Here is a 12,669-nt window from a genome sequence, read left to right on the forward strand (position 1 = left end):
GAATGCGTGGCTTTTGCACAAACATTGCAATCAATTTTGAAGTGCAGTAGTTGGAGCACTTGGTCAGTTATGCTCCCTGTAGCTGGCAGTCTGTGAGGCTACAACACCATCACTGAACCACAGCCAAAAACCAACTTCCTCTGGAATACTTGCTATCAGAGAAATATAAGCTCCTAATTGTCTGAACCCTTGTCCCATTTTCTATAACTTGCTGCTGAATGCATTCCTAATGGAAACACCCTTCACCCTGGGTAAGCCCAGCCTCGCACCAATTCAGGTCTCCCTTTTTCTTCTCCTCGCTCTTGTCTCTATTCTTCACTTTCCTCCCTCCAATTTCTCATGCAGAGCAGTGTAATTCTGTCTCTTTGATACTTGAATTCCCGCCAACACTCAGCCCTCGAAGTCCCACCTTCAACCCCCACTTGAAGAGGCTTATCAAGCTGTTTTTCCAAAACAAACACTGTTCTCTCCTTAAGAGGACTTCTGGTGCCAGGAGGTAAGATAAAAATGTCGGGGTCAGGCACAGTGGCTCACACCTGTAATCCCAGAACTTTGGAAGGCTGAGTTAAGAGGATTGCTTGAGGCCAGGAGTTCAAGACCCCAGCTCTACAAAAAATAAAAGAATTAGCCAGGCATGGTGGTGCATGCCTGTTTTCCCGGCTACCTGAGCCCAGTAGAGATGGGTCTCACTATATTGTCCAGCTGATCTCAAACTCCTGGGCTCAAGCAATCCTCCTGCCTCAACTTCCCAAAGTGCTGGGGTTATAGGCATGAGCCACTGTGCCCGGCCTAAAATATCTTCCATTTCACTTGTCTTGTGGCTTTTTACCAAAAAGAGGTTTAGATCTTTATTTTATTGGTTTTTTATCACTGTGTAACAACTTATCCCAACACAAAATGGCTTAAAATAATAGGGATTCAGGGAGCTGGCGCTGTTGAGAGGTCCACTCATTTCGGTGTCTGAGTTGATGCTGGCTGTGGCCAGGGCCCTCAGCCTGGGCTTCCCTCTGACACAGTGGCTGGGTTCCAAGGACAAATGACCCAGAGAGAGAGTCAAGCAGAAGCTGAGTTGCTTTTTATGACCTCGGAAGTCACATAGTATCACTTCCACTGCATCTGATGGGTCAAGGCAGTTACAAAGGTCCTCCTGGGTTCAAGGGAAGGGAGCATAGACCCTACCTCTCAATGGAGAGGTGTCAGTTTACATCATGAGGGAAGTGGGTGGGATGGGACTTACATTCAGCCCACCACAGATTCAGAAAAACAGCCTACTAAGTACTCTTTCCTGGAGGAAAGTTTATTATTTCTAACCAATTGGATTCTTCTGGAATATATGAGAATGGCCTTAACCAATGTGTCCACTATGAAAGCAGAGCAGAAGCAAAAGTTACTGTGCTTTTCAACTTTTGTCTAGCTAGTACCATGCTTTTTTCTCTACTTGTTCAAATATTATCAACCGTTAAAACATGGAATATACAAGCAGTCTTACAAATCTAGCGATGTAGCTGGGAGTGGTGGCTCACGCCTGTAATTCTAGCACTTTGGGAGGCCGAGGCAGGTGGATCATTTGAGGTCAGGAGTTTGAGACCAGCCCGGCCAACGTGGTGAAACCTCTTCTCTACTAAAAATACAAAAATTAGCCAGGCGTGGTGGTGGGCGCCTGTAATCCCAGCTATTCGCTAGGCTGAGGCAGGAGAATCACTTGAATCCGGGAGGTGGACGTTACAGTGAACCAAGATGAGGCTACAGCACTCAGCCTGGGCGATGGCATGAGACTCTGTCTCAAAAAAAAAAAAAAAAAAAAAAATCTAGCCAAGTCTTGTTTTCTAAACATCCAGCATGTTTTTCCCTCTAGTGACGTGGGTCAGGGCCTCTGTTGCTTTATTTTGGCTTGTGAACCCATAACCTACAGGCCAGTCAGGGCCCTGAGGTGTACCGACATCAGCTTCATCCAGTTTCATCAATAAACTCCTGTAACTCAGAGCAGATTTAACAAACGTCAGGGGTGCTACATTATCCCTGCGTATGTGTGGACAGACCTACCGTTCAGCTAGTTTGTATTCCTGGGAGGAAGCACATGTAACTCATACCTTGAAGAAATAAAGGCAATATCCTATTTGACAGTTCAAAAGACTTATTCTCCTTGTCCTGATAGAAAATATCTACTTCCCAGAACTGAGCAAGAAAACGTAATAAAGTGGAAACGCCTCTTGAAGAAGAGGTTATGGCATTTTTGCTTTGAAAGAGAATGGTAGGTCGCGTTTAATGGTCACATCGCACACGTGGCGTTCTTCTGAGAAAGCAGCAAGCGAGGAAACCCTTCATGTTTTCTTCCGTGTAACCAGAGAAGGTGCTAAGCGCACCAGGCTGAAGATCATTACCTGCTAAGCTTTTCAATCTTGCGTGTGCACACGGAGCACCAAGGCTCCCAGCAATTTCCGTCCTGTCTGGAGCTGCGCGTAGAGGGGGAGATGGCGCTATTACAGAGAGCCTCCTTGTTTCTTTGTTATCAAAGAAAATAAGCCTCCTCCTCATTCCCTGTGACCACTTGTTTTCCATTGTCACTGCATAAGTAGCTCTGTGGTTTCAGCCATCCTTTCCTATGGAGTGAGTTATTTAAGTTCTCTAATTTAATCAGCCTAAGATTATCTTCCTACCTCGATTTAATAAAGGAAATTAAAATGTGTTTTCTTTCTGTTAGTATCCTCCACTGCCACCTGCTTAAAAATGTGGATATAATCAGCCATTGGAAAGTATGAGAAACAGGTCATGTTTACAAAGAAGTTTCTCTCTTTTTAAAAAGCATGTGAATAAAATTTTTAAATCCCCATGAGGGAAAAAAATCTGCCAGAATTTTAAGTTGAAAGAGATTTCATTTCATAGCAAGAACTGGTAATGTAAAATGATCTTTCCAAATATAAACCCACAGCTTCCTGGTAATTATGTTATTTTTAAGACAAATAAGGTGTTTTTTCTAATTTATTGTTTTCCAGACACGCTTTTCGCAGTCTGCCTGGTAGCAGTCAATGCAACTAAATATGTGCCACGTGCTCCATTGGTGTTCAACCTTAAATATCTGGAAAATTGCTCTAGTCATCTTTCCCAGGTAAGATGAAACCGTAAATACTCTTTTTACATTAGTATGAATGTTTTTTGAGTAAGAGACATTAAGGTTTTTAAACTATTTAGGAGATTGACAATTTTTTTTCATCAAAGAAAACATACACTGGTATTTTTAAACGCCTCATTGAGATATAATTAACAGAGTATGCAGTTTACTTTTTTGATGCATATAATTCAAATTTTTAATGTATCCGCAGGGTTGTGTATCCCCCACCACCATCCACTTTTAGAATATTTTTGTCTCTCAAAAAAAAAAAGCAACAACAACAAAAACACCCAGCCCTATACCCTTCAGCAATCATTCCCGTGCCTATACTAACTCCCCGGCCTGGCCACGGGTTAATCTACTTTCTGTCTCTATTGATTTGTCCTTTTTTGGACATTTCATATAAAAGGACCTACACAACATGTGATATATTGTGACTGGCTTATTCTACTTAGCGTAATGTTTTTGAGGCTCGTGCAAATTACAGTCTCTATCAGTACTTCTACTTCATTCCTTTTTATTACAAATAATATTCTATTATTCAGATAATACACTTTTAAAAAAATCTATTCTTCAGTTGATAAATGTCTAGATTGATTCCACTTTTTAATTATTATGAATAATGCTGCTACAGGCATTCATGTTCAAGCCTGTGTGTGGACACAGGTTTTCAGTTCACTTGGTTGTATACCTATGAGTAGAATTGCTGGGTCATATTGTAATTCTGTATTCAACTTTTTGAGGAACTGCCAGGCTGTTTTTCACAAGGCTACACCATTTTACAATTCCTGGCAATGCATGAGGCTTCCCATTTCTCCATGTACTCACCAGTACTTGCTAGAGTCTGTATCTTTTACTATAGTCATCCTGGTGGGTATGAAATGGTATCTTGCACTTCTGATTTACATTTCCTTAATGACTCATGATATTGAGCGTATTTTCATGGACTTACTGGCCTTCTATATATCTTATTTGGAAAAACGTCTACTCAAGTATTTTGCCCATTTTTAATTGGGTCCTTTTTAAATTCTCAATAGGTCTTTATATAATCTAGAAGCACATCCTTTATCAGATACATAATTTGCAAGTGTTTTCTCTCGTTCTGTAGGTTGGCATTTTGCTTTCTTGATAATGTCCATCCAGGCATAAAAGTGCTTAATTTTGATGTAGCTCAATTTTATCTATGTTTTCTTTTGTTTCTTATAATTTGGCTATTATATCTAAGAAATCATTACCTAATCCAAGGTCACAAAAAAAAAATGGACTCTTCTAAGAGTTTTATAAGTCTTTTTGCTGTTGTTCATTTTTGTTTTTCTCAGAGAGAGTCTCACTGTCACCCAGGCTGGAGTGCTGTGGCGTGATCCTGGCTCACTGCAATCTCCACTTCCTGGGTTCAAGCAATTCTCCTGCCTTAGCCTCCCGAGTAGCTGGGATTACAGGTGCCTGACACCACATCAGCTAAATTTTTATGTTTTTAGTAGAGTTGGGTTTTGACCATGTTGGCCAGGCTAGTCTTGAACTCCTGGACCTCAAGCAATCTGCCTACATCAGCCTCCCAAAGAACTAGGATTACAGGCATGAGCCACTGTGCCCAGCGAATTTTATAGTTTTAACTCTTGCATTTAGCTCTGTCCAATCCATTTGAAGTACATTTTTGCATATGATATGCAATGCGTTCTTTTGCATGAGGATATCCAGTTGTCCCAGCATCATTTGTTGAAAAGATTCTTCTTTTTCCACTGAATTATTCTGTCACCCTTGTTGAAAACCAACTGATGATAAATGTAAAGCTCTATTTCTGGATTCTCAATTATATTCCATTGACCTATGTGACTGTCTCTACGTCATTACCACACCGTATTGATTACTATAGCTTTTAAATTTATTTCTTCTTCTTCTTTTTTTTTTTTTTTTTTGAGACAAAGTCTTGCTGTCTTGCTTAGGCTGGAGTGCAGATGGCATGGTCACAGCTCCTTGCAGCCTCTGCCTCCCAAGCTCAGGCGATCCTCCCACATCAGCTTCCTGAGTAGATGGGACCACAGGTGTGTGCCACCATGGCTGGCTAATTTTTTTGTTGTTGTTGTTTGTTTGTTTTGTAGAGATAAAGGTCAACCTATGTTGCCCAGGCTGGTCTTGAACTCCTAGACTCAAACGATCCTCCCACCTTGGCCTCCGAAAGTGCTGGGTTACAGGCATGAGCCACAGCAACTGGCCTGATCACTGTAACTTTGGTAGCAAGTTTTGAAATCCGGAAATGTGAGTCCTCCAACTTTGATCTTCTTTTCTGAGATTGTTTTGTCTATTTTGGGTCCTTTGTGTTTTCATGAGAATTTTAGGATAAGTTTACCAATTTCTATCACAGACCAGCTGGGATTATGATAGAGACTGCATTGAATCTACAAATCCATTTGGGGAATGTTGCCATCTTCATGATATTGAATCTTCCAAACAATGATTTAGACCATTCTAATGCATTTGTTGAGATCTTCTAAATTTATTTCAGCAATATTTTATAGTTTTCAGTATATAAATTTTGCATTTTTGTTTAATTTCTGCCTAATCATTTTATTCTTTTTGATGCTATTATCAGTAGAATTATTTTAATTTTCTTTTTGTAATATTCATTTTTAGTGAGTAAAAATAAAATTGACTTTTGAATATTCATCTTATATCCTGTTACTCTGATGAGCTTGTTTACTAGTTCTAACAGTTTGGGGTTTTTTTTTGTTTTTTTTTTTTTTTGAGACGGAGTTTCACTCTTGTTACCCAGGCTGGAGTGCAATGGCGCGATCTCGGCTCACCGCAACCTCCGCCTCCTGGGTTCAGGCAATTCTCCTGCCTCAGCCTCCTGAGTAGCTGGGACTACAGGCACGCACCACCATGCCCAGCTAATTTTTTTGTATTTTTAGTAGAGACGGGGTTTCACCATGTTGACCAGGATGGTCTCCATCTCTTGACCTCGTGATCCACCCGCCTCGGCCTCCCAAAGTGCTGGGATTACAGGCGTGAGCCACCACGCCCGGCTAGTTCTAACAGTTTTTCAGTGGATTCCTTGGGATTCTCTATATGCAAGATCATTGCATCTATAAAAGGAGGTTGTTTTAATTCTTCCTTTCTAATATGGATGCTTTATTCTGTTAATAGTGTGTATGACATTAATGGATTTCTGACTGTAAACTAACCTTGTATTCCTGGTATAAATCCCAGTGGCTCACGGTATATGAACCTCCTTATATGTTACTGTATTCTGTTTGCCAGTATTTTATGTTTGCATTTTTCAGAATTTTTGTATTCATAAAAGATGTTGGTCTTTTTTTCTTTTCTTGTAATGTCTTTGATTTTGGTATCAGGGTAAGTACTAGTCTCAGAGAATGCGTTGGGAAGTTTATCAGTGAAGCCACTTGGACTTGAGTTTTCTTTTACAGGAAGTTTTAAAATTACTAATTTGATCTCTTTACTAGATAAAAGTCAATTCAGATTTTCTACTTCTTTAATTAGTTTCAGTAGTACATGTCTTTCTATGAATTTTCCATCTCATCTAAATTATCTACTTTTTTGGCATGCAGTCCATAGTATTCCCTTACATTCCCTTGTATTTCTGTAAAGTCGGTAGTAAATGTCTCCTCTTTCATTTCTGATTCTAGCAATTTGAGCCTTCTCTCTTTTTCTCTTGGTCTACCTAGCTAAAGCTTTGTCATTTTTGTTAATCTTTTTAATAATCAACTTTGGTTTTGCTGATTGTCTCTATTGTTTTCCTACTCCTTATTTTATTTTATTAATTTTCACTCTAATCTTTACTCTTTTCTTCCTTCAGTTTAGTTTGCTCTTTTGCCAGAGTCTTAAGGTAGAAGTTTAGGTTATTGATTGGAGATCTTTCCTCTTTGTTAATATAGCCATTGATAGCTACAAAATTCCCTCTAAGCACAACTTTAGCTATATCCCATAAGTTTTGGTACGCTGTGTCTCTGTTTTCATTTAGTTCAGAGTACTTTCTGACTTCCTTTGGATTTCTCTGCCAGCTCAAAATTACTGTTGAACCCCACTGTAAATTTTTCATTTCTGTTTGTATTTTCTAAGTCCAGAATTTATATTTGGTTCTTTTTAATAACTTCTCTTTATTTATATTTTCTTTTTTGTTGTTATTGTTTTATTTTTGTTGTCTTCGTTGTTTTGTTGTTTTTTTATTTGAGACAGGGTCTCACTCAGACACTCAGGCTGGAGTGCAGTGGTGTGATCTCGGCTCACTGAAGCCTCCACCTCCTAGGTTCAAGCAATTCTTCTGCCTCAGCCTATCAAGTAGTTAGTTTTATAGGTGCCCAGTAGCACGCCCAGCTAATTTTTGTATTTTTAGTAGAGATGAGGTTTCGCCATTTAGTAGAGATGGGGTTTCCCTAGGCTGGTCTTGAACTCATGACCTCAAGTGATCAGCCTGACTTGACCTCCCAAAGTGCTGCGATTACAGGCATGAGCCACCGCACCTGGCCTTTTCTTTTGTTTTTTGACTGGTACTTGTGAACATTTCTAGCATTTTCTTCTGATAAGACATTGCGATCACATCTTCTTTTAGTTTTCTGAGAAGGATTTTCTGTCATCCTTTGAACACAGAATAGCTGTTTTGGGTCCACTGTCTGGGCCCCATCAAAGGCAGTTTCTGGGCCGGGAGCGGTGGCTCAAGCTTGTAATCCCAGCACTTTGGGAGGCCGAGGCGGGTGGATCACGAGGTCGACAGATCGAGACCATCCTGGTCAACATGGTGAAACCCCGTCTCTACTAAAAATACAAAAAAATTAGCTGGGCATGGTGGTGCGTGCCTGTAATCCCAGCTACTCAGGAGGCTGAGGCAGGAGAATTGCCTGAACCCAGGAGGCGGAGGTTGCGGTGAGCCGAGATCGCGCCATTGCACTCCAGCCTGGGTAACAAGAGCGAAACTCCGCCTAAAAAAAAAAAAAAAAGGCAGTTTCTGTTGCTGGGTGTTTTTTTTTTCTCTTGTGTATGGGTCACACTTTCTTATTTTTGTTTTTTTTTGTTTTTGTTTTTGCATGTCTTGCCATTTTTTGTTGAAAACTGAATATTTTAAGTAGTATTTTGTAGCAACTGTGGATACTGACACCACAGGTGGGGTGGTGGCTGTTATTGTTTGCTGGGGTTTATTTATTTCTTTAGTGACTTGACTGAAATAATTCTGCAAAGTCTGTGTCCCTTGCAGCAGTATGCAGCCTCTGACATCCCACCTCAGATTTCTCTTGTAGCCTGGCCACCTAGGCTGGGAATCACTTCTGGCAGATGACCTTATTGTTCAAAGATTGTACTTAAGTCTGCTTAGCAATTGGATGTTCACGGTTGTAAATGTGTGCAGCTTGAAGGTTGGTAGCACAGCGGTGGGGGAGGGGTCACCTTTTTCTCTCATGTTCCAGTGTCTTAGAGCTCTGTGTTCACTCTGATCATACCCAGGAAAGGTGCAGCCTTGGACATATACACAGTCTTCCAGATTGCCAGGGAAGACTGCAATATTATTATTTTATTTTTATTTGTTTATTTTTTGAGACAGGATCTCATTCTGTCACCCAGGCTGAGTGGAGTGGCACCATCAAAGCTCACTACAGCCTCAACCTCAAGGCGCAAGTGATCCTCTCATCTTAGCCTCCCCGGTAGATGGTACTACAGATGTGCACCTCTGTGCTCAGCTAATTTTTAAATTTTTGTTTTTAGAGACGAGGTCTTGCTTTGTTGCCCAGGCTTGTCTCCAACTCCTTGCTCCTGCCTCAGCCTCCCAAAGTGCTGGGATTACAGGTGCCAGCCATCATGTGTGGCCTGTAATAGTATCTTAAAGCCTGGTTTAAGAGTTGCACCTGGGTCAGAGCATTTTTTACTCAGTGTTTGGCCAGAAGTTGTATATAAGCCCCTGGAGTCACTGAGGCTTCCCTGTGCTGCAGGATTTGATGGAGACTTGGAGAAGGTTTTGGTGTCTGCTCCACGCCCTGCCCAGATGGCTGCTAGCTGGGTGCAGCCTGGCACATGTGCACTGCCTTCCCAGACAGAGAATGGGCTGTGATTGAGGAGGCTTCTCCCTACCTCCTTCCTGCTTCTCTCTTCTACTAAACTTCTGGGCGCTCTGCTGTTTTTCTTGTGGCAGAGCTGCTACCCTCCTCTCAGTTACTCTCCACCAAGATCTGCATGGTTTTTGACAACACTCTTAGGCGTGGAGCTCTCCATTCTGTGTTCCAAAGTCAGTCCCTCAGGCAGAGCTGCTGGGCTCTTTGTCAGCTTGGCTTGCCTTTCCCACCCCAGGCAGAACCTGTGCAAGACTGCAAGGAGCTGGGGTCAGGGACCCACTCTTCCCAGAGTGATGAAGCCCCGACCTGCAAGTGCATACTAGGGTTGGGAACTGTGGCAGCTGCGGATAAGCCCACTCTTCTTGGCTTATCCCTTGCAGTGTGGAACCTCCCTACTACTAGTGAGTGAGTTGGGGTGGGGGTGACAGGGCCCTAGTATTCTCAGCCTGCTTCACCTGGAGTAGAATTCTACCCTACGGCCGGGTGCGATGGTTCAAGCCTGTAATCCCAGCACTTTGGGAGGCTGAGGCGGGTGGATCACGAGGTCAAGAGATCGAGACCATCCTGGTCAACATGGTGAAACCCCGTCTCTACTAAAAATACAAAAAATTAGCTGGGCGTGGTGGCACGTGCCTGTAATCCCAGCTACTCAGGAGGCTGAGGCAGGAGAATTGCCTGAACCCAGGAGGTGGAGGTTGCAGTGAGCCGAGATCGGGCCATTGCACTCCAACCTGGGTAATGAACAGAACTCCATTTCAAAAAAAAAAAAAAAAAAGAATTCTACCCTACAAGCAAGGGAGGCAAGATGGAGAAAGGGAGGTTGGTACTGCCTGGAATAGAGCTTCTGCAACACAGGGCTGGGGACAGGAGGGGTGAAACCACAGCCTCAGACTGGCAGGAGGAAGGTGAGGATGAAAAGAGAGCCACCATCTTCTCAGCCACACATGTCCAGAGTCGAGGGTACAGAACAGGTAGCACTTCCATTCACCCTGAGCTGGGGGGCAGTGGGTAAGGAAGCAGGAGGCGGCTCAAATGCCACAGACTCTCACCTTTCCTACGAAGATTTTCTTGAAATAGATTTTCTTGAAAGACTTTTTCTCCACTTCCTGTACACCCTTGGAACAATTTCCAGGGGCTTTAAGTTACTGCCTTTTTATTATTTTCACCACTCGAGATGTGTTTTGCTGGAGAGAGGGTCTGCTGAGCTTGCTTCCCCATTCTGAATGTCACGTCCCACATGGATTTTTTTTTTTATCTTCCATATTTGATTGGCTTGATGGTCCTTTGACAGCTCCATTTGGAGGAATGAAAGCTAAGAAAGTCATTACGGGCCAGAGGATGGGAAGTAATGGCTTGTGGATGTTGCCTGCAAATAGCAGTTGCTTAATGCAAACTCTGGTTGCCTCTTAAAATTTCAAACGATGTCATATTTTCTCCTCTCCACCTTCAAAAGTTATCAAAACAGAAGTCTGGTAGCTCACTTTCATTTCATATCACAAATAAGTGATATACAGTATTTTCAAGTTGGAAGGAGACATCAAACAAATGAGGAAATAAGTCCCAGGAGGACTGGACTTGGCTATTCTAGTTTTCCAATTTTTGTATGAAATAGGACATGGTAGTCAAACAACAAATGATGTCTTTAAAATGGTATTTCCAAATCGAGTACCAGTTCTGGATAGCACAGATTATTTATAACTCAGCAGGGTCATAGCAGGCTTTATATTCTCCAAAGAACGCATTTTCTTTCCTGAGGCAGAGGCCCTAGGACAAGGAGCTGAATCAAGACATTCCTCCACATCAGCAACAGTTTGGAAGTTCAGTTCAAATACAATCTGAAATCTAAAGAACTCAGATGTAACATTTTTAAATAGATAATTCTCTACTTAAAAAGTTATCATGTCTGTTCTGTTTTAAAAAGAAAAATAACTAATATCATATTAAGAAATCTTTCTTTCTTTCTTCTTTCTTGAGATGGAGTTTCGCTCTTGTTGCCAGATTACAGTGCAGTGGCACAATCCCAGCTCACTGCAAGCCTCGCCTCCGGGGTTCAAGAGATTCTCTTGCCTCAGCCTCTCGAGTAGCTGGGATTACAGGCATGCGTCACCACACCTGGCTAATTTTGTATTTTTTAGTAGAGACAGGGTTTCACCAGGTTGGTCAGACTGGTCTCGAACTCTTGACCTCGAGTGATCTGTCAGACTTGGCCTCCCAAAGTACTGGGCTTACAGGCATGAGCCACTACACCCAGCCAAGAAATATTTCTTTGAGGATAACAAAAGAACAATGTTTAATCATCTATGCCATACTCATTCCACTGGGATAGTACTGTCTGAGTCTGAGAAGTTGTGAATTAATTTTTTAAAAAATCAACATAACTCTAATGGTGTAGTTTAATATATTTTCATTCACCGAGCTCCCAATTTTGTTTTACTTATGTAAGAGTGTTGTATATTGATATGACCATAGTTTATTCAAGATAATTTTAATAATTTTGTCCATGCCCATGGTCATTTGCTCCTCAGCACAAGTTACTGGGCAACTGTCTCCTAATGCTTAATAGCATTCTGCAAAACGTTTAGGAGGAATAGTGTTCCAGAACACCACAGGATGCTGTGTAGCTTCAGGGGAAACTGAGGCACAAGATTAAATGATTTCTCTCAAGGCTTAGAGTCAATAACTGGCAGAGGTAAAACTAAAACCCAAGTCTCCCAACTTCTCTGGAGGCCCTGTGTTGAGTAAGGCATGGTGTATACAGAAATGACATACGAGAATACAAGATGGGCAAACGACATTTAAAAACAATAATGTCATTTTTGGACTTTCAGTTTATTGGGTTTTCATATTCCCTAAGTTCTATAATTCTATTTATTATATTTTCTCTTTTTTTTTGAGGCAAAGTCTCGCTCTGTTGCCTAGGCTGGAGTTCAGTGGCACGATCTCAGTTCACTGTAATCTCTGGCTCCCAGGTTCAAGTGATTTTCATGCCTCAGCCCCCTGAGTAGCTGGGATTACAGGCATGGGCCAGCAACCCAGCTGTTTTTTATATTTTTAATAGAGATGGGGTTTTACCTTGTTGGCCAGGCTGATCTCAAACTCCTGATCTCAAGTGATCTGCCTGCCTCAGCCTCCCCAAGTGCTGGGATTACAGGCATGAACCACCAAGCCCGGCCAATGTTTTTATATAAAAAATTGTTTTAAATTTAACTCACTTCATGAATGTGCTGTTGTCTTTGTATAGGGGCCATGCCAATCTTTAAACTGTTCCAGTTTTAGAATATGTGCTGCCGAAGCAAGTGCTGTAAATTTTATTTTACCACAATCCTTTGAAGTGGAAAGTAGTAATAGTAGGAGTACTAATAGTGGAAGTTGGGAGACTTGGGCATTAGTTTTACCTCTGTCAGTTACTGACTCTAAACCTTGGAGAAAAATAGTTTAATCTTCTTGTGCCTCAGTTTCCCCAGAAGCTACACTCAGCATCCTGTGGTGTTCTAGAACACTATTCCT

General features: G+C 41.7%; 1 long non-coding RNA gene across 1 annotated transcript in view; it reads left to right on the top strand.

Moving 5' to 3' along the window:
* Nucleotides 1-3,002: 3,002 nt before the first annotated feature.
* LOC141585625 (uncharacterized) overlaps nt 3,003-12,669 on the top strand; it is a 39,100-nt gene continuing 29,433 nt past the window's right edge. The window contains exons 1-2 of the long non-coding RNA XR_012519209.1: nt 3,003-3,106; nt 5,209-5,365. This is a non-coding gene — a long non-coding RNA (uncharacterized LOC141585625). The remainder of the gene's footprint in view (nt 3,107-5,208; nt 5,366-12,669) is intronic.

Source organism: Saimiri boliviensis, chromosome 9 (assembly GCF_048565385.1).
Source record: "Saimiri boliviensis isolate mSaiBol1 chromosome 9, mSaiBol1.pri, whole genome shotgun sequence".
NCBI lineage: Eukaryota > Metazoa > Chordata > Mammalia > Primates > Cebidae > Saimiri > Saimiri boliviensis.